This window comes from Sus scrofa, chromosome 11, assembly GCF_054392235.1.
Source record: "Sus scrofa isolate SSC_HxYL_T2T_F1_AM1 chromosome 11, Sscrofa_HxYL_maternal_Yorkshire_Landrace_v2.0, whole genome shotgun sequence".
NCBI lineage: Eukaryota > Metazoa > Chordata > Mammalia > Artiodactyla > Suidae > Sus > Sus scrofa.
The window spans coordinates 75,297,304-75,324,577 of record NC_139393.1 but is presented as its reverse complement, the minus strand read 5'-3'; the positions used below and the strand labels follow the sequence as shown (position 1 = coordinate 75,324,577).

General features: G+C 45.2%; 1 long non-coding RNA gene across 2 annotated transcripts in view; it reads left to right on the top strand.

Annotated features, from left to right (window-relative positions):
• LOC146398696 (uncharacterized) overlaps nucleotides 1–27,274 on the top strand; it is a 68,643-nt gene that overhangs the window by 25,050 nt on the left and 16,319 nt on the right. Inside the window, exon 3 of one of the 2 annotated variants that reach the window (XR_014819811.1) lies at nucleotides 1,411–1,550. The exons of the other annotated variant lie outside the window; for it this stretch is intronic. This is a non-coding gene — a long non-coding RNA (uncharacterized LOC146398696). The remainder of the gene's footprint in view (nucleotides 1–1,410; nucleotides 1,551–27,274) is intronic. 2 annotated transcript variants of the gene reach the window in all.

The following is a 27,274-nucleotide window of genomic DNA, read 5'->3' as shown; positions in this document are numbered from 1 at the left end:
GCTGGCTGCTTTCTGAAGCTGACTTCAAGAGTTACTGAAATAGCCAGCACAGCTCTGTCCTCGGAAGCTGGATCCGTGCTCTCAGCGCCAATTAGATTACTTTTGACTCCCGGATTTCTCCTGGGTTAAGATCCAGATTGTTGTCCTTCTCTTCACCAACAATCATCATAAGAGCTTCTCCTTCTCCAAATGGTTCTTTTTCCTTCCCCTGTTCAAAGTGGAGTGGCTTTTGAAGAAACTGGATTTTTTTTCCAAGAAGAAATTATCAGCATAAAGGACCACATACTCCCACAAACAAAGTAGCTTTAAGGCTCTTTTCCTTAGAAACCTTATCTCTGTGGTCTCACCTCTCACCTAAGCACAGGTGGCTCTTCAGTCCCGGACTCTTGCTTTAACCTTTCTCTTTCTTTTCTCTGTGTTTTTTTTTTTTTTTTTTTTTTTTTAGGGCCACACCCACAGCACATGGAAGTTCCCAGGCTAGGGGTCGAATTGGAGCTACAGCTGCTGGCCTACACCACAGCCACAAGCAACGCCATCTGCAACCCACACCACAGCTCATGGCAACGCCAGATCCTTAACCCACTGAACCAGGCCAGGGATCAAACCCAAATCCTCATGGATCCTAGTTGGGTTCGTTAACCACTGAGCCGTGAATGGAATGCCCAACCTTTCTCTTGAGAAGCAGTTTAACCTGTTATTCCAGGTCTATCTCCAACTTTATCAGCTGTTACGTAAAAAGTGTGTAAATCCTGTGTTCCAGCCAAGCTGATCTAGTCAGTCTTTAAGCTTTAGCTGCCTTTGGAAACCACACCTCTGTCCATGCCTCCCCAGACCTCCCTCTTCGTCTGCTTGCAGGCGTTCCCCTGGCTTTTAATTCGCACTTTAAATTCAGTCCTGGTGCATGAAGACTCCCAGGCTTCACGGATCTTTTTGGTCCCCACACACACATATCAAGGAGTCATGTGCTGCTTTGAACTGTCTCTTACTCTTCTATATGTGTCCCTGCTCCCCACCTCCACTGCACACATAGTCTCACACCTTCCATAGAGTCTTTTTGTTTTTTTGTTTTTTTTTTGTCCTTTTGCTTTTCTTGAGCCGCTCCCGCGGCATATGCAGGTTCCCAGGCTAGGGGTCCAATCGGAGCTGTAGCCACCGGCCTACGCCAGAGCCACAGCAACGCGGGATCCGAGCCGCGTCTGCAACCTACACCACAGGTCACGGCAACGCCGGATCCTTAACCCACTGAGCAAGGGCAGGGACCGAACCCGCAACCTCATGGTTCCTAGTTGGATTCGTTAACCACTATGCCAAGACGGGAACTCCCCATAGAGTCTTTTTTTCTTTTTTTTTTTTTCTTTTCTTTTTCTTTTTTTTAGTGGTTTCAAACATCAACATTTATTATTATTTCAGATGGTTCCAGTGGGTCTGGAATTGGCTGAGTTCATTCAGATACTGCTGGTTCAGCCTCTCTGATGAAGGTGCAGTGGGAAATTCTCTAAGGTCTGAGTTCCCGTGGTGGAGCAGCAGAAATGTGTCCGACCCATGAGCAGGTGGGTTCGATCCCTGGCCTCCCTCTGTGGGTTGAGGATCAGGTGTTGCTGTGGACTGTGATGTAGGTCTCTGAAGTGGCTCAAATCCAATACTGCTGTTGCTGCAGCATGGATCATCCTGTGAAGCTCCGACTGACCCCTACATAGACTGGGAATGCCCATATGCCATAGGTGCGGCCCTAAAAAGATACATACATGAATAAGAGAGACTGGGTGAGGTTGATGTCCTCAAAAATTGCTTATTCATACACTAGATGTATAGACTGTAAAGCCTTGAACAGGGGAGACTAAAAGAGCTGTTGCTTCTTAATATCCTAAGGGTGGGGCAATAACAGACGAGGCCAGGGCTTACATGTAGGCTTAGAGGAAAGGCCATGTGAGGACAGAGCCTGAAGGAAGCCATCTAGAAGCAGGGAAGAGAGGACACCCTAGAAGCCACCCCTGTTGTCGTCACCTTGATCATGGAGCTCCAGCATCAAGAACTGTGAGAGGGGAGTTCCCGTCGTGGTGCAGTGGTTAACGAATCTGACTAGGAACCATGAGGTTGCGGGTTCGGTCCCTGGCCTTGCTCAGTGGGTTAACGATCCGGCGTTGCCGTGAGCTGTGGTGTAGGTTGCAGACGCGGCTCGGATCCCGCGTTGCTGTGGCCCTGGCGTAGGCCGGTGGCTACAGCTCCGACTGGACCCCTAGCCTGGGAACCTCCATATGCCGTGGGAGTGGCCCAAGAAATAGCAAAAAGACAAAAAAAAAAAAAAAAAAAAAGGACTGTGAGAGAAGAGATGTCTGTGGCTTAAGTTCCCCAGTCCGTAGCATTTTGTCGTGGAAGCCCTAGCCAATCATCTGAGAGTGACAGTGACAAATGATGGGGATGAGCACACAGAAACTGAGGTGGTGAAGAGAGAACCCATAGAGTCTTATGCTCAGGGTGTGTTTGTGATTTTACTTTCCCGGACCCCTGTTTCTCCTAGAGTGCCAGATGTTTCAGTAACTATTGCTACACAACAAGCCATTCACAGTTTTGTGGGTCGACTGAGCTCAGCTGGGAAGTTCGGACGTGGGGCCTCTCACGATGTGGCAATCAGATATCAGCCCGAATCTTGGTCACCTGGAGACTCAACTGGGCTGAACAGCCAAGGCAGCTCGCTCTCACGGCATGTGGAGGAAGTCGGCTGTTGGCAGAGAGCTCAGCTCGCACTGTCAGCCAGAGCACCCAAGTCTGGCCCCACCACATGCTTTTCATTGCCTGAGAGCTGGGTTCATAGAGGGAAGATCCCAAGAGCAACAGCTCCAAGCAGGTCCCCTCGTGGCTCAGTGGAAATGAACCTGACCATGAGGACTCGGGTTTGATCCTAGGCCTTGCTCATTGGGTTAAAGGATCCGGCATTGCCATGACCTGTGGTGTAGTTTGCAGACGCAGCTCAGATCTGGCCTTGCTGTGATGGTGGTGTAGGCCGGCAGCTGCAGCTCCAATTCGAACCCTAGCCTGGAAAACTCCATATGACATGGGTGTGGCTATAAAAAAAACCAACCAACCAAACAAAAAACAGCTCCAAGATTCCCAGGTAGATGTCACAAGGCTTATTGCGAATTGTCTATTGGAGTCCAGGACGTCCCTTCCACCAGATTCTCTTGGAAAAGCAAGTCACTAAGACTGGTCCAGATTCAAGGGGAGGGGAGTGAGACCCCAACTCTTTATGGGAGAGTGGCAAAATCCCATTGAGGAACCCAGGGGATGGGAAACCTAGGGTGGCCGCCATCTTGGGCAAATGCAATTGGCCAAGATGGGTAACACACGCATTTCCCTTCTAGAGTCACACTAGTTTGTAACCATCTGCTCAGGTATTGAGGTTTCCTTGTAGTTCGTATATATGTTCTGTTCTTCTGGCCTCTGGATAAACCTCTACGGCCTTATTGGGAAAGCCGGCTGGGTGATCAGAACTGAAAACATTCAGTGGCTCAGAACCAACAAAATGGCAAAATTAAGTATTGTAACTAAACTATCTACTCTCTGTGTAATGAAATGCTTGTTTTCCCTAATTTAAAGAATACCCTGGAGGGGCTGGGAATGTTGGATATCTTGTTTTGGGTGGTGATTGCATGGCTTTACTCATTGAATTGTGGAAAAAAGATAGATTTGCAAGCTGTTTAGGAAGATATTCAGGACTTGGTGATTGGAGGTGTCGTGGAAGAAGTCGGGGTATTAGCTGGCAGCTGCTCTTCACAATGCCCAGTGATGCTGTGTGCTAATTTTACTGTTAAAAGGATACGTGAAAGAGTTCCCGTCGTGGCTCAGTGGAAACGAAACCGACTAGTTCCGTCCATGAGGACGCAGGTTTGATCCCTGGCCTCACTGAGTAGGTTAAGGATCTAGTGTTGCTGTGAGCTGGGGTGTAGGTCACTCGGATCTGGTGTTGCTGTGGCTGTGGCTGTGGCCAGCATCTACAGCTCCAATTTAACCCCTAGCCTGGGAACCTCCATGTGCCACAGGTGCAGCCCTAAAAAGAAAGAAAAAAAAAAAAAAAAAAAAAGAGGGCTATGTGAAAAGACAAAGTAAAACAGGCTTTTAGAGATTTCCTTGAGATTGGCTGGTTTTCCTACTGGAAACCTTCCATAACACTATTTCTTTCTTTCAACAAGATTTTCTCCGCATTGTGTGCCAACACCCATTATGCTGCAGGGAAGCATTAATCATCCACGGGGAATTTTGTGTTTTTAAAGTCTCTGAAAAAAATCAACCCTCTCCCCTGCCCCCACCAGCTGAGCTCAAAGACCGTGGCCCTCTCTCTGGGCGTGCACAAACCAGTCTGATTTTTTTGGTGGTTGTTCTTGGGTTCCCAAACCAAGTTGCTAAACTGACCCAACCTGCCAATTAAACACCTCCGAATTCAGGGAAAACTAGTCAGACTCATTTAAACCAATCCTAGATACAGAGATGGGTCCGTATTTCCCCACTGATGGCATAGTATGTGCTGAAGTCTCCTGAAGACCACAGATGCAGGGTGAGACGAAGACTTGGCAGGTGTTATGTTAGCTCTCCTGATCTCTAAGTCACTATCTGTGAGTGTATGCAACGTAGTAATGACTGCTTCAGACGTGCTAAACGTATAGCTTGACTCAGTATCTCACTTTGATGGAAGGAACCTCGGTAGACCATGAATGAGCAGGACCTGAATATGTATCCCAGGAAACCAGGCACGTGGAAGCATGTTTCCAAAACAGATTAGAGGCTTGCTTCCCCGAAAATCTTGCTCATCTCAGTCAGTGGCCTCACGGTCCACCTGGTTACTCGGTGTCAACATCTCTTTCCCTCCCCACCCACTGCCGCCATATTTAATGCATCAGCCAAGCTCTAGCTTCACAAGAGCTGTATCCTCAAACCTACTACTTTCCACCACGTCCACTGGCATACCACTCTAGCCCGAGGCATCTGACTCTCTTTCCTGAAGAATTGCAGTAGTGTCCTATCTGACTGATAGACTTAAACCCCACCCCAAGATTTTTAAAATTCTTGCCCAAAGAAAATACCATAAATTCAATGACAATCAATCCATTACTAAACAGGAAAAATACCACACGCATACACGCAACCAAATTTAGACTCTTTCCTGTATAAAGAATTGATGCCAATTATCATGAAAAATATTTAAATAGAAAAATTCTTAAATTATCTGAATAGTTTGTAGCAAAGGAGACATAAATCATAAACAAAAGATGCTCAGCCTCACTCTAAAGAGAGAGATAGAAATTCAAGGTGTAATGAGATACTGTTGACACTTATAAGATTGGAAATATTCTTAATAATGCCCTGTTAGTGATGGGGGACTAACATTGGTGGGAAGGCAACTTTACAAATTTACAAAGTACCACCAAATTTTCATATGCATATACTTTCTGACTTTGCAACTCTCTATCTAGGAATTTATCGTAGATATGTTTTCATATGAGATTAAAGATTAAAATACACATGCAATGACAAATGATGCCAGCCAAACATACAGGCAGCTGGTTAAGTAAGTTTGGTGTATCTGCAGAGTGGAATACTATGCAACAGTGAAAAGGAATGAAACAAAACTATTTGGTATGGATAAGAGAAAACTTCCTAGATATATTATTAAATTGTAAAAAGCGAGATGCAAAAGAGGGAGTTGCTGTTGTGGCTCAGTGATAATGAACATGACTGGCACCCATGAGGACATGCAGGTTGAATCCCTGACCTTGCTCAGTGGGCTAAGGATCCAGCATTGTCATGAGTTACCGTATAGGTCACAGATACAGCTTGGATCTGGCATCATTGCGGCTGTGGTGTAGGCCAGCAGCTGTAGATCCGATTTGACCCCTAGCCTGGGAATCTCCATATACCGTGGGTGTGGCCCTAAAAAGACAAAAACAAAAACCAAAAACAAACAAACAAACAAACAAACCCAGAAAAGAAAAGAAAAGTAAAAAAGAAAAAATAAAGACATGTCTTCTCTTGCGGTTCTGGAGGCCACAAGTGTAAAGTCAAGGAGTCGGCAGGGCCATGCTTTCTCTGAAGGCTCCAGGGAAGACTCTGTCCCAGGCCTTCTCTTAGCCTCTGGTGCTGCTGGACATCCTAGGGTCCCCTCGTTTGTAAGCACATCAGTCCAGCCTCTACTCTGTGTTCACAAGGGGTTCACCCTGTGCCTGTGGGTCTCCCCCTCATCTTAGGAGGATGCCAGGCTACTGGGTGAGGGACCATAACCTAACAAACCTGGCTCCACTTTGGCTTGGGTACAACCTCGAGGGGTCTGCTTCCAAATACGCTCCCAGGTGGGAGGGGGGTGTTCGCCGTGGCTGTGAGTGAAGGAGCAGTTCCTGGCTCCTCTCCTTGGCGGGTGCACGGCAGTCTTCTGCCTGTGTCTTTCAGAGGGTCCGCCCTTTGTGTGTGTCTGTTTCTGGATCTTAGTTTCCCCTTTTTATAAGGTCACCAGTCATACTGGATTAGGACCCACTCTAGTGACCGCACTTGAATTTGATTACCTGTGTAAAGACCCTTATTCCAAATTCTGTCACCTTCTGAGATTACTAGGGTTCCTGCCCCAGCATGTGACCAGTCACAGGCTCGAGACCACCCCCCCAGGAACCTCACCTGCAGCAGTGGGATGCAGTGATTAGAAGGGAGTTCTCCATAAATGTGCAACACACTTTGCTCGTTGAAGTCAAAAGCATCCCCAAAAGGGAAGGAAAAATTGGTAAAAAGGAGTGAAAGGGGATCAGGGCCGAGCAGCAGCCCATCCACATGTCAGACTGTCTGGTCTGTGATGTCTGGAGTCCAGAAGCTGGATGCTCATTCCATTCCTGCTTAAACGTACCCACAGTTCTGTTTGGGGTAGTAAACAGCCACTGCCTGGGGTCCCCAAAAGCCCCTTGCTACTTGGGTCCCATCCCTGGAATACCGGAACTTCCCTGCAGTCCAGCAACTAAGATGCTTGGGATCACGGAACACTATGGCTGATGTTCTAGTTAGTCCGCCGTTAAGATGTTGACTGTCATCCCCAGACTAAGCACCTGCTATGTGCCTAATCCAGTGGTCAGAACTGTGAGGGACAGAAAAGAAATACTAGATAATCGCTGCCTTCAGGAAGTTTAAACTTAGTTGAGATGGGAACAAATATAGATTAAATAATTAGGAATAATTATGTGCCAAACTCTGTGTCTTAGTCTCTTCTGGCTGCTAAAACAAAAATGACCATAGACTGGGTGACTTGAACAACAAGAAGTTATTTTTTACAGTTCTGGAGGCTGGGGAGTCCAAGATCAAAACGTCAGCAGATCCAGGCTCTTGTGAGAACCCACTTTCTGGCTTCCAGATGGCTGGCTTTTCACTGTCCTCGCATGGCAGAAAGGGCAAGGGAGCTCTCTAGGGTCTCTCTCTCTCTCTCTTCTTTTTGCCACACCCCCAGCTTGCAGTAGTTCCCAGGGTCATAGAATTCACACCACAGCAGTGACTTGAGCCACAGCAGTGACGATGCCAGATCCTTAATCTGCTGAGCTACCAGGGAACTCCTGGGGTCTTTTTTATAAGGGCACTAACCCCATTCATGAGGCCTCCACCCTCACGACTTAATCCCCTGGAAGATCCTACCCCCCTAATATTCTCACATCGGGGATTTCAACTTCAACATAGGAATTGCGTAGAGGGGGAGCACATTCAGTCCATAGCGCTCTGAATCTTGACACATTAAAAGTGAACATTTTCTGGGGGGAAAAAGTGAAAACAGTATACAGAGCTTAGTACTAACCTTCAACTCTGCTGAATGGTCAAGTCTTCCCATGATCCTTAGGTTTCCATAAAGGCTCTGGGATATTCAAATTAAAATGCTATCAATCCGCAGCTTTGTTTATGCCATTCCCGCCACTTTTACTACATTTCCCATAAGAGTGTGTTCTTTTTCCATTGTGTATCTAGACACAGTTCAATATACTACCCGAGGAACCCATAAAATTCTGTGATCACTATTTGCTGTAACAGAATCTGTGGCCTATTCCTCTTCGGCCAAAAGGGAATTTCTCAGAGGAAAAAGAAAGTAACCAAATGCAAAGACACCAATGATTTCCTTTGGAGTCGTCCAGCCACATGGGTGGAAAGAGGAAAAGGTGGTGGCAGGCCCCAAATCTTCCCACTGTAAGGCTTTGAAATGTTGAATTCACTTCCACTTTGGGGTCAGAGCTTGACCACAGACCCCAAAAAGGGGCATTGGAGTAAAACCACATTGGTTGACCATGTGGGTTGCATTTGGCCCCAGGGCTTATCTCAGTTTCAGTTTTCTGAGATACAAAATATGCCGAAAACTTACCCGTAAAGACTGCTGATTGTAATATTCTCAATGCCTATTGAGATTCAAAGATGACAGTTGCAGCCTAGGCCCCAGTTTAGGATAATAAATAGCAGGCACTGAAACAGATTCCTGTTTTTCTTCTTGTATTTTGAATAGGCTCTGGAAAAGAGTTTGAGAAAACTATGAACCCCTTGGCATAATTTTACATTGACATAGAATTGTTTTCATCATAAATTTGACATTTCTGGAATATTATAAATATTGCTCTTTCAAATATATCCAATGGGATCTAGATGCCAAGCCAATTTATTATGCACATCATCTATTTAAAAAATACAGATCAGGAGTTCCTGCTGTGGTGCAGCAAGTTAAGAATCCGGCATTGCCGCAGCTGTGGCGTGAGCTGCAGCTGCAGCTCAGATTCGATCCCTGGCCTGGAAACTTCCATATCTCATGGGGTGCAGCCAATAAATAAATAAATAATACAGATCATCTTTTTTTGGCTCCACTTGTGGCATGCTGACATTCCCAGGTCAAGGGACCAAACCCAAGCCACACAGAAGTGACAATGCTGAATCCTTAACGGTGAGGCCACCAAGGAACTCAAAAAAATACAGATCATCCTTTTTTATTATAGTTGATTTACAATGTTCTGTCAATGTCTGCTGTACAGCACTGTGACCCAGTTATACATATGTATACATTCTTTTTCTCATATTATCTTCTATCATGTATTATTACAAGTGAGAGGATACAGGTCCCTGTGCTATACGGCAGGACCTCCTTGCTTATCCATTCTAAATGAAATACTTCGCACCTACTAACCCCAAATTCCCTGTCCATCCCACTCCCTCCCCTCCCCCTTGGCAACCAAAATCTGTTCTCCATGTCTGTGAGTCTGTTTCTGTTCTGTAGACAGGTTCATCTGTGCCATATTTTAGATTCCATATATAAGTGATTCCATATGGTATTTGTCTTTCTCTTTCTGACTTACTTCACTTACTGTGAGAGTCTCTAGTTGCATCCATGTTGCTACAAATGGCATTATTTTGTTCTTTCTTATGGCTGAGTAGTATTCCATTGTGTATATGTTCCACTCTTCTTAATCCTTTCATCTGTCAATGGACATTTAGGTTGTTTACCTGTTTTGGTGGTTGTAAATAGTGCTGCAATGAACATAGGGGTGCATGTATCTTTTTGAATGAAAGTTTTGTCTGGATATATGCTCAAGAGTGGGATTGCCGGGTCATACAGTAGTTCTATATTTAGTTTTCTGGGGAAGCGCCTTACTGTTTTCCATAATGGTTCTACCAATTTATATTCCCACCAACAGTGTAGGGTTCCCTTTTCTCTACACCCTCTCCAGCATTTGTTATTTGTAGACTTAATAATGATAGCCGTTCTGACCAGTGTCATTGTAGTTTTGAGTTGCATTTCTCTAATAATTAGTGATGTTGAGCATTTTTTTTTTGTGCCTTTTTAGGGCCACACCCATGGCATATGGGAGTTCCCAGGCTAGGGGTTGAATTGGAGCTGCAGCAGCTGGCCTGTGTCACAGCCACAGCAATGCCAGATCTGAGCCATATCTGAGACCTACATCACAGCTCACAGTAATGCCGAATGGTTAAGCTAGTGAGCAAGGCTAGTGAGTGAATCCATGTCCTCATGGGAACTAGTCAGATTCATTACTGCTGAGCCACAATGGGAACTCTTATGTCGAGCATTTTTTTATGTTCCTGTTGACCATCTACGTCTTCTTTGGAGGAATGTCTGTTTAGGTCTTCTGCCTATTTTTCAATTGGGTTGTTTGTTTTTTTGCTCTTGAGTTGTATGAGTTGTTTGTCTATTTTGGAGATTAAGTCTTTGTTGGTTGCATCATTTGCAACTATTTTCTCCCATTCTGTGGGTTGTTTTTTTTTATGGTTTCCTTTGCTGTGCAAAAGCTTTTCAGTTTGATTAGGTCCCATTGGTTTATTTTTGTTTTTCTTTCTGTTGCTTTGGGAGACTGACCTAAGAAAACATGTGTATGGTTGGTGCCAGAGAATGTTTTGCCTGTGTTCTCTTCTAGGAGTTTGATGATGTCTTGTCTTATGTTTAAGTCTTTAAGTCATTTTGCGTTTATTTTTGTGCATGGTGCGAGGGTGTGTTCTAGGGTCATTCATTTACATGCAGCTGTCCAGGTTTCCCAGCACCACTTGCTGAAGAGACTGCCATTGTCTCATTTTATATTCTGGCCTTCTTTGTTGAAGATTAATTGACATAGGTATCTGGGATTGTTTCTGGGCTCTCTATTCTGTTCCATTAGTCCATATGTCTGTTTTTGAACCAGTACCACACTGTCTTGATGACTGTCGCTTTGTAATATTGTCTGAAGTCTGGGAGAGTCATGCCTTCTGGTTGGTTTGTTTTCCAGATCATCTTTAACCAGTTTTGATAGTTCACTTTGTTTCTTGTTTTCCTTCAAACTCCTAGTTCTCTTCCACTTCTTCCTTAGAAGTTTATCCTAATGTAATTTTAAAATTATAGTTAATTTATAATGTTGTTCTAATTTGTGCTGTACAGCAAAATGACTTGGTTATACACATAGATACATTCTTTTTTTTTTTTTTTTAGTGTTCCTTTCCATGATGGTTTATCCCCAGAGGTTTGACAGAGTTCCCTATGCTATACAGTAGGAACTCCTTGTATATCCATTCTAAATGTAGTAGTTTGCATCTACTAACCCAAAACTCCCAGTCCATCTCTCTCCCTCTTCCTAATATAACTTTTTATGCTTGAAACTTTTTTATTGCTCAGTTTGTCATGATACTTTGCAAAAAAAGTGTATAAATTTAACTTTCAGTGACTATGAAATTAAAGGTGATCAGAATTTCTTTTGTGTTGAATTGATGTCAAAATTATTCTTAGCTCATAATTGATTAAAATAACAAAAATATTATAAACTTTAATAAATGATAAAGAAAAGTGCAGTTTTACTGGAAATGTTGCCCCAAACTAGGAACACCTAGGTGTCCATCAATAGGAGAATGGGTAAATGGACTGTGGTGTAGTCCCCACAGTGGAATCCTACTTAGCAGTATAAAGGAACAAACTACTTATATGTGAAACAACAGGAATGCATCTTGAAAGCATAATTTTACTAAAAGAATTCAGACCAAAAGAGCACATACTGTCTGATTTCTATTCATACGGATTCCTAAAGCAGGCAAAACTAACCTCTGGTGGAAGCACATCAGAACAGCGGTTGCCTCTGGGATGGAGCTAGGGCAGGAATTGACTAGGAAATGGCATCAGGGAACTTTCTAGGCGATGACAAGTTTCTGTATCTTGATGGGGGTTTGTGGTACACAGGGGTGTGTATTACTGAAACCCACAAGTGCGGTCTACTGAAGATTTGAGCATTTCATTGTATGTTGATCTTATAAAAAATAACTGCCAACAAATATTGAATTCTAATATTCTGAAGTATCTGGGAGTAAAATATACTAGTGCCTGTCATTTACTCTGAAACGTACCTGGATTGATCGATCAAGAGAAGGAAGGACAAACAGATATAAGACACAGCAAGCTCAGTAAAATAGTTCCAGAACTCAGGCAGTCGGGATATGACCATTTTCTGCAAAATTCCTCCAACTTTTCTGTATGCTTGAAATTTTTCACAACAAAATATGGGGAAAATGTATTGAAAATGTTTTTTTTTACTGAGATGGGTGTGAATATCCTCAACCAGTTTGTATCTCCAAGAATACTACTTCTCCAGAGAATGAATGCTGGTTTCAGGGTTAACTTCATGCATGTTTTCCAAATGTAAGCACTGAGGCCTCTAGATAGTGTAGAGGAAATGCAGGTATGAGAGTCTATCTCAAACATTCCCACAGGGATGCTTCCAGCAAAGTCCAAAATGTGAAAAATTTTACAAGACACGTGATTTTTTTCCCAAATAAATACATGACAAAGGAAAAATAAGGGAGGGACAGCTATTATAAATGAAAGGAGAATTGAGATGTACAACCACATGCGATGGCAATACTGATTGATTATTAAACTTTTTTTTTTTTTTTGCTATTTCTTGGGCTGCTCCCAAGCTAGGGGTCAAATTGGAGCTGTAGCCGCCAGCCTACGCCAGAGCCACAGCAATGCGGGATCCGAGCGGTGTCTGCAACCTACACCACAGCTCATGGCAACGCCGGATCATTAACCCACTGAGCAAGGGCAGGGATCGAACCTGCAACCTCATGGTTCCTAGTCAAATTTGTTAACCACTGTGCCACAACGGGAACTCCTAAACATTTTTTTAAAAAATGTAAGCACTGGGTGTTCCCGTTGTGGCTCAGGGGAATGAATCTGACTAGCATCCATGAGGACACAGATTCAATCCCGGACCTCACTCAGTGGGTTAAGGATCCAATGTTGCCTTCAGCTGTGGTGTAGGTCTCGGATGCAGCTTGGATCCTGAGTTGCTGTGGCTGTGGTGTAGGCTCCGATTTGACCCCTAGCCTGGGAACCTCCATAGGCCACAGGTTATGGACTTAAAAAAAAAAAAAAAAAGACCAAAAAAATGCAAGCACTGAGAAAACTTGTAGATAAATGGTGGAAAATGGACAGACAGAAAATGGTGGTGAGAAGAGCATCCGGTTGAGATGAGGAGGCTCTGCCCAGCATCAGTGGTGTGGGGAGGAAGGCACAGATACCGAGGCCCCGCACACATCCGAGCAAGTAGACCTGCCGCAAAGGTCAAGATCCAGACTCCAGGACCAAGTGCCCGAAAGAAGAGAAGACACGAGTCTTTCGGGAACAGTGCAGTTGAAGGGCCCATCAGCAAACACAAGGAACACATTCTGGAGCGGAGAGAGAAGTCCTCCTCTGCCGTTTTCATCTGAAGGCCGCAGAGGGCAATTCTGAGCAAGGATTCCGAAATGAGGGTGAAGTTCAGAGGCGAGTTCAGGGACACAGAAGTTGATTTGCAGCATGAATACTTAGCTGATGTCAGACTCCAGTTAACCAGCCAATGCTTATGCTATACCAGGAGCCGTATTCTTTGAATTTCACCCATGGCCCTGTGAGTTAGGTACTTTGAGAGGACAGGGAGGAGAGCAGATGAATCATCAGGAAAAAACGGAGGCTGTTCCAGGACTCTACCTGTCCTCAAGATGACAGAGGAAGGGGGGGCAGGGAAGGGGCAGAGAATCAAGGGACTTAAGCCTCGCTGAAGCCAAGAGAAGGGAGAGTTTGCAAAAGGAGGGTGCGGTCCAACAATCCTATGAAGTGCTGCAGAGATGAAGTAGGGTCAGGACTGAGATGGGGCTACTGTCTATTACCGAACAGCAGCTATTCTCCACCAGGGCAATTCTGACCCCCATACCTAGGGGGTGATGCTTCGGAAAGGGCCAAGGATGCTGCTCAACATCCTGCAAAGCAAAGGAAGCCCCTCCCACAAGAACTGTTCTGCCCCAAATGTCAATAGTGCAGAGTCTAAATTCCAGCAAATAAAGCAGCTGTAGAATTTTCTGGGATGAACTCATTTTCAAACATTCTTATCAGAGCATACGTCTCCAATAGGGGCTTAGAAAATGTGGTCCCCAGGGTTGAGGCATCCTAAGGGACTCATCTAAGCCAGAGGGATACATTCCTCTTTCCACCTTACTTTGGAGCCTGTTTCCCATTGGCTGGCCCCTTCTCCATTCATTTTTTTTGAATCTTAGACTGATGCTCCTGCATGATTCCTACACTTCCATGATCTCCAGTGAGCCATGCCCCATGCGGTTTCCTACATTCTCATAATCTCTCTCTCTCACACACACATACACACACGCACACCATTTTGCACACATTCTTCATCCTCTTCACATCATCTTACTTCTCTTGACTTTCCACCAGGAGGTCTGGTTGAAATGAAGCAGAACGACCTCCTGCTCACTGGGTGGGTCCAGTTGTTGCCGCTTACTGCTCCTTGCCCAGGACTGACTACCTCATCACAGCCCCTTCACTCCCTCCATCCAGGACCCTCAGCGCCCAGCACACTCTACGGTTTGGAAATGATGGGCTGGCCCTGACTCTGATGACAATTGGAGGTGACAGTTTTTTGGAAAACAAACGAAATTTGTGTCTTTTCTTCTGGCCCTTTATACTCCCCCCCCCCAAACCTTTCCAGTGAATTTCTACATTGGTTAAAATCTACTGGATTAAATCCCACAGTCTTCAGTGCTAATTTTCTCTCTTCAGTCCTTCACGGCTTTGGATATGAGAACAAAAGGTCAAAGAGCAATCAAAAAATAAATATGTTTAATAGCTCTTCTGGAGTTCCCGTCGTGGCGCAGTGGTTAACGAATCCGACTAGGAACCATGAGGTTGCGGGTTCGGTCCCTGCCCTTGCTCAGTGGGTTAACGATCTGGCGTTGCCGTGAGCTGTGGTGTAGGGCGCAGACGCGGCTCGGATCCCGCGTTGCTGTGGCTCTGGTGTAGGCCGGTGGCTACAGTTCCGATTCAACCCCTAGCCTGGGAACCTCCATATGCCGCGGGAGCGGCCCAAGAAATAGCAACAACAGCAACAACAACAGACAAAAAGACAAAAGACAAAAGACGAAAAAAAAAAAAAAAAAAAAAAAAAGCTCTTCTCTCTTACTAAATTCTGCAGCATCTTTTCATTTCCCCTTCTCCCAACCACCTTTTCATACTGGCTAGAACTCCCCTGCATTTTGGCTGCCAAAACTTGACTTCTTCTGGGCTTTCATTCAGATACTTTCATTCTGAGTTTTCTAGCACTAAACCTGTCTTCTGAGAGGGCATCAGAGGAAGTAAGGCGTTGATGACAGCTGATCTGTTCGCCTCTAGCCAATGTACACACACACACACACACACACACACACACACACCCAAGTCTCCTCTAGCTTGAGAGGGAGGAGATTTTAAACTTTATGTAATCAATCTGAGTACTGGCAAAAATACAGGCACAGTTTCTTGGGGATTTTTGTTTGTTTGTTTGTTTTAGGGCCCCACCCATGGCATATGGAAGTTTCCAGGCTAGGGGTCACTTTGGAGCAGCAGCAACCCGCCTACACCACAGCCACAGCAACATGGGATCCTTGGATCTGAGCCGCGTCTGTAGCTTACACCACAGCTCACGGCAACGCCAGATCCTTAACTCACTGAGTGAGGCCAGGGACCGAACCCCCATCCTCATGGGTACTGGTCAGGTTCATTTCCACTGAGCCGCAATAGGAACTCTGGGGTTTTTCTTTTTTTTATGTGACAGTTTAATCGAATTTGTTTCTTTCTTTGAAAATGTTCTAGAAAATAAAACAACAATAAAAATTGATGTTTTCCACACTGTTATTTGATACATCAATCTGTTACTTTCCCGTTTGCTTCCTGCTCCTCTTGTTAATATTTTGATGCATTTAAGTTATAATCAGATCAGCAACGATTTAATTTTTAATGGTGGATATTTTATCGCTGGTCTCCTAGTGGTCAGCTTTAATTTTCAATCTAGTGGTTTATTTATGAAGACATTGGCACTTTTGACCATTTGTATATTTTTGTCGGGGACGCATGTCTCTAAGGCGCCATTCTTTTAAAATGCTGAAGCACAAGTAAGGATTTTATAATCAAATGCTGGTTGGATAATGGGCACCCTGGGCAGCAGCCATGAAATACACATTCAAAGATGAGATGAAACAAAAGAGGGAAAAGAGACTGGAGAGAAAAAGCAGGGCCTCAGGGACCTATGGGCTGGTAACTAAGCATCTAACACCTGTGTCATCAGAGTCCCTTTGACCCCGTGGGAGACAGGACACAGTGGAGGCTATAGTCAATGCTCCTCCTTCTGCAAGACTTTCTAGAAGCAGAGGTTTACACCACCTGTTGAGCACATCACAAGGCCAGGCTCTCAGCTGTGCTTCTTAGGAAGCTGGAGGCCGTGCACTGTGCCCGCCTTTGGCAACTGCTCTCCCTCCTTCCCTGCCTCACTCCCACTTCCCATCCTGCTGCTTCCACCGCTTCCGGGAGCGTGTGCTCCCCGGGGACCTATTAGCACAGAAAATTTGATTCTGTTTTCTTGCAGACCCATATCTCTTAATCCTTCTGGAATTCTGTTATTTATGTTATTTCCCCTAGTTGTAGAGTTTGAGTTTTTATTTCTTCGTATATTCCTTCTGTCTTTTAAGCTTTTATTGTATTTGTCTTGCATACTACCAAGTTGGATCTTAATGGTGATTCTGGGATTTTCTTTTGTTTAGTTTGGGGGCTGCACCTGCAGCATATGGAGGGAGGTTCCTGGGCTAGAGTTCAGATCCGGGCTGCATCTATGATCTGCATCATGGCTCACGGCAACTTCAGATCCTTAACCATGAGCGAGGCCAGGGATCGAACCTGCGTCCTTATGGATACTGGCCGGGTGCGTTTCCAGCTGAGCCATGACGGGAACTCCAACAGCGATTCTTTTCTCTTTTAGTATTTTAGTTAGAAATGTTTTAGGAGGCCAAATGCCTTATCCATTAGGTGACTGGGGCTGCTCGTTAGAAATGTTTTAGTTCTAGAAAGTTTGCGTGTGTGTGCGTGTGATTAAATCTTTTAATTTGAGTTTTTGTCTGTCTCCTCCGACAATTTTATTTCCCTAAAACCTAACTATTATGGCGATTCTGATCTTCTGTGGCTACTGTGTCCCCTTAAGGTCCTTGTATTCATTTTCCTATAACTGCTGTACCAAATGACTGGAACTTTAGTGGCTTAAAGTGACGTAACTTCATTATCTGACAGTGCTGGAGGTCAGAAGTCCTAAAAGAATGTCAGCATAACTTCGTGCCTTTCGGAGCCTCTGAGGAAGAATTCATTTCCATGTTTTCTCGAGTTTGTAGCAGCTGCCCGCATCCCTCAACTCCATCCCCCATCTTCAAAACACGCACGCCAGCCTCTGCTTCCCTCCTCTTGCCTCCTCTGCCTCTGACCCTCCTGCTCCCTCTGCTGAGGAGCTTTGTGATTTTATTGGGCCCATCCAGATAATCAAGACCATTTCACAGCTCAAGATCCTTAATTTGATCCTACCTCAAAATCCCATTTGCCCTGAAGTAACGTGTTCACGGGATTAGGATGTGAACACCCTTTGGAGGGTGTCGTTCTGTCCACCACGTCACTTAACTGGAAGCCATTCTGTGAATGATGAAAGCAAGACAGTGCCTGACCCTGTGGGCCTTTGGTGTGGCAGCTGACATGTCATCAGTTCTGTCTTTGGGGCGCTGGGAGGAAGGCTCCCCAACCCCTTAGCTTCTTGCTACCTGGACTTATATGTTCTGACTCTCAGCAGTAGAGACACTTTTGCCTCTCTCCATCCTTCTCCAGCTTCCTGAAATTCAGAAAAGCCAGTGGGTTCTTCCCAAAAGACGAAAAGGGACCAGAATTTGCTTTCCTCCGGGAGGTGGGGTGGGTCTGTGGTGGTTACTTTTATGTGTCAACTTGCCTAGGCCATGGTACCCAGAAATATTTAAACATCTGTCTGTGTGTTGATTTGAAGGCATTTTTTTAGATGAGATTGACATTTAAATCAGGAGTCTTTGAGTAAGGCAGATTGCTACCCAAAATGTGGGTGGGGCTCCTCCAATCCACTGAAGGCCTTAAGAGAAAAATATTGAGGTTCTTCGAGGAATTCTGCCTCCAGACTCTGCCTCCAGACTCAAGTTGCAGCATCATTTCTTTCCTGGATCTCTAGCCTGCTGGAAAATTTGGGACTTGCCAGCCCACAATCACACAAGCCAATTCCTAAAATCTCTCTCTCTCTCTCTCTCTCTCTCCACACATACACACACACACACACACACACACACACACACACACACACTATTGTATTTGTTCTATTTCTCTGAAAAATCTTTACTAGCATGTGGTCCATAGATCTCCCCAGACCAAAGCCCCTCCAAGAAGTTTCTCCCATCTCACTCCAGGACTTTGCTGCTGGCCCCACAGCATCTCTCTGACCCAGTGGAAGAAGGTCCTTCTCTCAGAGGATGCTGATGGAGCCCAAGGTCCTTCTTCCACCTTCCAGGTTCCTGCTGAAAGCGTTGCAATTCAGAGGGGAACAGAACATGGGGATATATATATATTTTTTTTTTAACATTCAAGTGATTTTATTTTATTTTATTATTATTATTATTATTTTTTTGTCTTTTTGCTATTTCTTGGGCCGCTCCTGCGGCATATGGAGGTTCCCAGGCTAGGGGTCTAATTGGAGCTGTTGCTGCTGGCCACAGCCAGAGCCACAGCAACTCGGAATCCAAGCCGCGTCTGCAACCTACACCTCAGCTCACGGCAAGGCCGGATCGTTAACCCACTGAGCAAGGGCAGGGACCGAACCCGCAACCTCACGGTTCCTAGTCGGATTCGTTAACCACTGCGCCACGATGGGAACTCCAGAACATGGAGATATTTAAGACAATGCCCAGATTTTTTGTCAGGATTTTTTTTTGACTGCCCCATGGCATAAGGAGTTCCCAGACCAGGGATCAGATCCGAGCTGCAATTGTGACCTATGCCCCTGTGCTAGGCTGGGGAATTGAACCTGACACTGACGCTGCAGAGATGCCGCTGATCCCTTTGTGCCACAGCAGGAACGCCAAGATTTTTTTGAACTTAATTTTATAATCCAGAGTTTTGCTAGCTTCCCAGAATTTTATTCTCTTATTTGATAACTATGCGTTTTATATCTTTAAGACATTGATAGACATCAAATAGATGAAAGCCAAAGACATTCATCTTGGAAACTACTTCTTTAGGAACCAATTACTTTTTTCACTTAATCCTTCATTTCCCAAAGACCTTTTTTTTTTTTTTTTTTTGGTTTTTTTTGGACCAAATCAGTGGCCTATGGAAGCTCCCAGGATAGGGGTTGAATCAGAGCTGTAGCTGCCGGCCTATACCACAGCCATAGCAAAATGGGATCTGAGCCACATCTGTGACCTACACCACAGCTCACGGCAATGCCGGATCCTAACCCACTGAGCAAGGCCAAGGATCAGACTTGTGTCCTTATGGATATTAGTTGGGTCCATAACCTAATGAGATACAGTGGGAACCCCTGTATTTTTAAAAATTGAGTTTACTTTTGTTCTCATTCTCCTTTGGGGAACTTGGCTTTTCATCATGGGTACCTCACTCCTTTTATGTCTTAGAAATCAAAGTTTTCATTCCTGGGGTTTGCTGGTAGCGTAGCCTGCCGCATCTCCTGCCTCTGTGCTGTTGTCCCTCCCCTAAAATGGACTAATGTCCTCCCCACCCCCACTCAGTGAATACCTCAATCTCAGCTTTGAGGCCAACGGCATCTTGAGCTGCAGGAAATTTTAAAAGCCAAGTTCAGTGAATGAGTGAGTCCTGATAACGTCTGGCACGTGTCTGGGTTTTCCTGAACCTTGGTTCTCCTTCCAGTGGCTCCCCCCACCCCTACTTAGTGCTCAGTTGCAATGTCTTGATTCCCAAGGTTACTCTTGTAGCCTGACAAGCCACTGTCCCTCTAGCCAGTCCTGTGGCTGCCAAATGTTACGGCTTGTCTGTCTGGATCATCACCTATCACCCACCTCTGCCGCCATGCCTCAGTGTCTGCACAACACCCACGTACTACAGTGGTCCCTCAGTAGCCATGGGGGATTGGTTCTGGGACCCCCACCCGTAACAAAATCCATGGATGCTCAAGTCCCTTAGACAAAGTGGTGTAGTATTTGCATGTAACCTACATGCATCCTCCCTGTGCTTTAAATCATCTCTAGATTTCTTCCCATACCTAATACAATATAAAAGCTGTGTGAATCGTTATAATTACAATGTAAATACTATGTAAATAGTTGGGGAGTTCCCTGGTGGTACAGCAGGTTAAGCATCCAGCATTATTACTGCTGTGGCTTGGGTTGCTGCTATGGCATGGGTTTGATCCCTGGCCCCGGAATTTCCACATGCTGCAGGTGCGGCCAAAAACTTTAAAAAATAAATAGGAAAAAGGCATGCAGCATGGTATTTAATACGCTGGACTGTAATCCAAATGGGCTTAGCTCTGCCATTTACAACTGTATGACTTCTCCCTACGAGAAAAGTATGGAGTGACGGAGTTTCTGCTGTGGTGCAGTGGGATCTGCAGTGGTGTCTCTACATTGCTGGGTTGCAGGTTCGATCCCCAGCCCAGGAGAGTGGGTTGAAGATCCATCTGATCCCTGGACCAGGAACTCCATATACTGGAGGAAAAATAGAGGGCACCAAGCTTTGATTTTTGGAACTTTTTGGAATACTTCCTCCCTCCCGGCCCCCCCACCGCCTCCATCTGAGTCTGGCTGAATTCGTGGTTGGTTGAATCTGAAGATGGGGAACCAGGAAATACAGAGGACCAGCTGTATTTTTCTGGATTTCCTAAGTGCTAAGCACTGCCCAGTTCATTGCCAGCCACGGTCCTCTCAGCAGGTGACACACTGCCTGCACGTGGGTCCCCTCTCTCCATACATCTGTCACTGCTCCATGAGCAAGCGTAGACTCCAGGTGCAGACGCCCCCCTCCCACCCCACCCCCCCCCCCCGTCTGTCTGGTCCTGTCTCCTCCATCCCTAAACTCCTGCTCTGACAGAAAGGATGTGGAGTTTAGAGACTTCCCAGCTGGGCAGCTGCTTGGAGGTGGGGACCTCAGTTTGCATATGCCTGACGGTATTAAACTTCTAACTACTCTGAAAAAAAAAATCTGATTTTGTTCAACCATGTTAAACTCTTAGTTGTTATGGAAAAGAAAAATCTGATTTTCGTATTCACATTTTATCTCCAAAATGTATCATTTCATCAAACTCCCCTTCACAAATAGCTCTTCCGTAGCTCATTACCCACAAAGGTTTGGACGCTTATAAAAATACATTAGGAAAATTTGAGAGTCTGCGATGAAAGCCTGTGCTTGCCCGAACATTATGAGAAGAGCGGTCAGGAACAGTTTCTTCCAGTGTCTTCAGATGGCAGCTCTAAAGACTTCAGCACGTTCTTTTTACAATTTTTGTGACTCATTTCCTCACTTGCAGCACAGAAATATTCATGCAGTGCCAGTGAGCCCTAAAGGAGTGCTATGAGAATCCTGGCCATATGGTAATTAAAATTTTATTTCATATATGATTTCGACCGTCTGTATTTATAATACAACAATCTAGGGTTTGAATATCTTATATTATTTTTGGCTCCTCTAGTTGTGACTAGAAGCTGTGAACTATATAGACCGTGATGGAAAATCTCTCTCTACCCAGCACCCTGGGCTGCCGTGTCCATAAAAGGCAACGTGTTGGCTCCAGAAATTGAATGACTTCATAACTAACCTGTGATCCTGGTCCCCACCCCCTGCACATGGAAAGCGTGTCAGCACAGAGGGGGGAAGGTCTCTTTTTTTCACATTCGCATCCCACAGCTCCTCTTCCAGGTCTCCTGGTCGGCAATATATTTCTACACTGGGAAATTCTTGCCCCTGGAGGAATCCTTCGTGGTCCTCTGGTGCAGCCTCTCTCCCAGTGCAGAAATGCCACCTTCGAAACCGAGAGATGCTCTGCCCAGTGTTAGGTCATTTATTTATGTATTTATTGAGTGCCTGCTGTGTGCTAGACATGGTGTCAGGCCTCATGCATTGGTAGAGCCTGAGATAAAGATTCAAGGGCAAGTGGTTCATGTGAGAGAAGGGGCCCAGGAAATGCTGGACATGGTGGACGTGAGACAGGGAAGGGACGGAGGCAGGAAAGGGTTCATTACCATGCAATTAACACTGTGGGCAGAGAGAGCTCGATCCGACCACCACACTCGGAAAAACCACAAATTAAAACTCAGAATTGGGGAATTCCCCTGGTGGCTCATCAGGTTAAGAACCCAACTAGGATCCATGATCCATGCGTATGCGGGTTCAATCCCTGGCCCTGCTCAGTGGGTGAAGGATCTGGTGTGGCTGTGGCGAAGGCTGGCGGCTGCAGCTCTGATTCGACCCCTAGCCTGGGAACATCCATATGCCGCAGGTGCAGCCACCCACCTGCCCCCCACCCCCACAGACTCAGAACTGACCCAACCGAGGGGCAAGGGGCTGGGTATTTATCCACCAATTCTTCATTTGCCCAGGGCGCTCTGAGAGGAGTTAACTGCCAGCATTTCTGACCTCCCCAGCCATGGGCACAGTGTAGTCCCAAGGTGGGAAAAACCGTCAAGTGGAACTTTTCAAGGGTCATCTGGGCTGTCGGTTGTTTGGGTTACGGGGTGGGGCAGGGCTGAGCCTGTGCAAAGGCAGAAATCATGCAGGGGGGCGTCCGTGGGCTGGGGTGAGCGTCCAAGATCAGGCGGCCTGGAGCGCAGCACTCTGCTTGCTAGACTGGACTGAGATCCACCCCCTGGAGCTTCTCCTTGGTCCTAGCACTGCCGTTGTGGATTCCTTGACCTGTTCCAAGGACGTTTTTTTTGTTTGTTTGTTTGTTTTTTGTTTTTTTGTCTTTTTGATATTTCTTTGGGCTGCTCCCGCGGCATATGGAGGTTCCCAGGCTAGGGGTTGAATCGGAGCTGTAGCCATCAGCCTAGGCCAGAGCCATAGCAACGCGGGATCTGAGCTGCATCTGTGACCTACACCACAGCTCACGGCAACGCCGGATCGTTAACCCACTGAACAAGGGCAGGGATCGAACCCGCAACCTCATGGTTCCTAGTCGGATTCATTAATCACTGCGCCACGACGGGAACTCCAGTCCCAAGGACGTTTTTTATCACCATAGTGCCCGTTCCATGGCAGCCAATCAAAACTCCTCTTGGAGTAGATGTTTGTGCTTTGTTAGGTATTAGGAAAGTCATGGCAAAAATATTGTGACTATTGTCCCCTGCCGTGGCTTCAGCTGTTCTAGTGCTGATCCTTCCAGGGAAAGGCACGCTGTCATGGACCCTTTAGGATCTGTATTGTTTTACCACCAAACTCCATGCCCCGATCTTCTGCTTCCCATCTCAGGCCCCAAATCCACGAGACCATGCCAAACAGCAATATCTAAAAACAACAACAACAGCAGCAGACAAAATCAGCGACGTCTTTCTCCTTTTCTCCTTGTCTACCGTTACAACCCCAGCCCGGGGCTTTCTCCCCCTGTGATGCTCATCCTTTTACAGAATGTTTAATGTACTCAGCCTTTGGTCAGGTTGTCTCTCATTGAGATTAAAAACCTATGTTGCTACCCTATGAACCTGTCATATTGACCAAGAAAGGCTTTAATTCATTCCATGTTATCTGACACTTCAAGCAAAAGGAAATTTTAGGCTGAAAGGCTCTACAAGTTAGGTGACAAAGCACAGCAGCAATGCAGAAAGCTGCCATCTCATTCAGTCCAAACCAAAAGAGGAAAGGACCCAACGAAGCAACTGCCATTGTTTTAGCCAAAGCAGCATCTTTAAGAATGAATAACAAGGGTGTCCACATACTGGCAAGTCTGTTTACGGTCACTTTGCAAATGTGTATAAATGGTAGTCTTACATCCCAATTAGGATTTCAAACATTGCTCCTTTGACAAGTGAAACAAGCCTGGTATTGTTTACTCGGCTTTATCCAGTACCACTCAACTACAGACAGGACACAGATTAATCTAGACGTTGTCGAAGGGAATTTAAAAGTTTGGCTAAAAGAGCTTGGGTCTTTTGAGCTAAACGTGTTTCTAGTTCATTTTCGTTGCATGTTTATGGATTGCTGAGAAATTAAAAATGATGTGTTCTCATGACAGCGGGCACCCACACCAAAGAGAAAGAACAAGCCACACCAAAGGCAGAAAAAGAGCAAGAATGAAAATTCCACCAGAAAGAACTCAGAGGGAGGGATAGGTTTATTTTTCTGGCCCAACCAAAAAAAGAGTCAAAAGAAACGAGATCTCTCAGCACAGAGAATAACCTTGTCTTTTTCAAGTCACGTGTGATCATCGCCAATCTCGTTCATTTAGCTGAGATTTTCAACACTGTTTTTTTTTGTTTGTTTGTTTGTTTTTGTCTTTTTGCTATTTCTTGGGCCGTTCCCACGGCATATGGAGGTTCCCAGGCTAGGGGTCCAATCGGAGCTGTAGCCACCAGCCTACGCCAGAGCCACAGCAACTCGGGATCCGAGCCTCGTCTGCAACCTACACCACAGCTCACGGCAACGCCGGATCGTTAACCCACTGAGCAAGGGCAGGGATCGAACCCGCAACTTCATGGTTCCTAGTCGGATTCGTTAACCACTGCGCCACGACGGGAACTCCTCAACACTGTTAAATAGCTCAGCTGTGAATTTTCAATTGTTCTTTCCATTGACGATGTACCGACACACACGCAGTCTCCCCCAAACATATTCTCGAAGTTTCAGTGTATACACATATTTTTAAGGGAACACTATCTTTTCTGTAATATGATTGACCCTGAATCTGCCTGTATGTATATTTAATAAGAATGTATTTCTTTTATGCATCGTCTTTCTTCTTTTCCCATTTTTATTGGGAACTCCATTTCCATTAATACCCATTCCACCAAGAAAGGAACCATCTTTAAAGTCAGGTTAAAGGTATTTTTTTCTTTTCTTTTGATCTTAATAGTTGACCGAAAAGTAGGTTATGTCCTACTTCTAGGAGAGAGGCCTGTGCTTGCTGAGGAATACAACATGGGAAGTTGTAGTTTAAAAAAAGTCATTCGTCTTTCTCTATTTTCTAAAATATTGAAAATCTTGAAGCTGAAATCATTTCCATGCATGATTTTGCTTCTTCTAGAGGAGAGAAATGTGGATTTATGGTGAAACCTAAAACCTTGAGAAAAGGTACTGGCAATTTTAAAAGAAAAATAAGTTTTTCAGAAAGTAAACAGAGAGAAGAGTGATAGATTTATAAATGAGGTCAAAAGAGAAAGACTACGAAACATCTGTTACTAATATTCCCTTAATGCTTATAGTAAAAATTTCCAAATTAAGTAGTTCTAAATTTTTAGAACTGGTTTTCTGAACTTTCATTGATAGAAGGGAAAGAGATCAGAAATCTCAGCAAACCATTCTTGCGTCATTTTTCTCATTCTTTTTGAGACGGTAAGTTTTTTTTTTGACCTTCCCTCACAGCACTGTCAAATCAATTGTATCTAGATTTGCTAAAGCAGAAGTTTAGACTGACCTGGGATTGAGGCTGAAATGGAATCATTGCAGAGGTTGTAAGGATGTTGCCTCTATTAACTCGAAATGCCTCCCAGATGAGACTTTTATTAATTCTTCCAAACAATTCTATAAAGCAGGTATTATCCCTAGGTTACGGCTAGAGAGAGGTGAGCCTTAGATTAAACAACTTGCAGAAAGTGGACCTGGGATTCTAGCAAAGGTCTGCCTGCCTCCCAAAGCTAAAGTCCCAAATGTGTTAAAAAGCCCCTGTAGGGTTACACCAGCTGATAAAGATAGTGGTGGCGAACAGGATGGGGGGAAATAGGGTCAAAGGTGGGACCTTTTCCCCAGAGGTGTTAACAGATGGATTTGTGAGTCAGAATCAAGTGGGTGGCAAGGCAGGAATTGAAGTAAACCTTGAGGCTAGCATTCAACTTGGGGCTGGCCTTGGAATTCGGATTTTATTGAGCGTTTTGAGGTGGGGATGACCTTTATATTTGAGACTGAGATAGGTTTGGGTTTAGATAGTTTAGACTCGAGTGGAATCTGCATGAAGTACTGCAAAGGGATTGGAACACAGCAGGGTTAATGAGACTCCCTGATGGAGGATCTCCAGTTGTTGGAACTGTAGACTCCTGGGCCCTCTCAGCCCTGCTAAGTCCATCTCCTTGGGAGATTGGGGCCAGTTGCAAAGGAGCCAGAAGAGTCTGATCCCTAGGAAAAGCAGAGAAACCCGGGCATGGTCACAACTCCAACTCCCACTAGAGAGAGGCACGTGGAGAGTTCTTTATCAATCCTGAAGCCTTGGCCCCCCACCCGCATAATGTGAAATGGTGGGGACTGGGGGCTGGTTATTTTTTAAAGTTCCCTACATGAGGAGTTCCCATTGTGCCTCAGCGGGTTAAAAACCCAACTACTATCCATGAAGATGCAGGTTTGATCCCTAGCCTCGATCAGTGGGTTAAGGATTCCACGTTGCTGTGAGCTGCGACCTAGGTCACAGATGCAGCTCAGATCCGGCATTGCTGTGGCTGTGGTGTAGGCTGCCAGCTGCAGCTCCAATTCGACCCCTCGCCCAGGAACTTCCATATGCTACAGATGTGGCCCTAAAAAAAAAATGAAAAAAAATATAGATGGTTAGAGATGAAAAGAAATCATTTCTCTTCTAGATTCATAAAGCTCTTTAGTGAACCTCTTCCATAGCAATTTTTGCATACAAGTTGATTTACATATATTTGCATACCTTTTTTTTTTTTAAATAACACTGTAACCCTGAAGAGCAGAGACACTAACTTATATCACCCACATACTTACACTGGGCTATTGAATAATTATCTCTTTGCTCTGTGCATTTAGGGCTTCAAAGGACATCCTTGTCTGCTCCATACAGGACAAGAATAGACCATGTACATTACATGTAAATTCACCCAATGAGACTTTCCTCTTCCTTTGTTTTATGAGTGATTGCGACTCACTCAGTGTTATGCAGCTTATTCACGGACCTGAGCGTGGGGAACCTTGGCTTTCCAGGTGGTTAACTCATCTACAAGCCTTTCCTGGCATCAGCCCTTTCTGAGCAGTTCCTGTCTTATCTCCCCTATCTCGCCTGGCCCTTAGTTGCTTGATCAATAGAAGATGGCCTTTGGGGACAGCCAGTGCTAGGTCATGAGAATTCTTGCAGCTGTGCTCTGAGCTTTGGTAACGTTCTTGGCACCTTGAACTGCCAGGTGAGAAGTCCAGCTACCCCGAGACCACTACACTCAAGAGGATGCACAGTGAGTCCCTGAAGTTACAGGAAGAGAGAGATGCCAGGCTAACCCCCAAAGC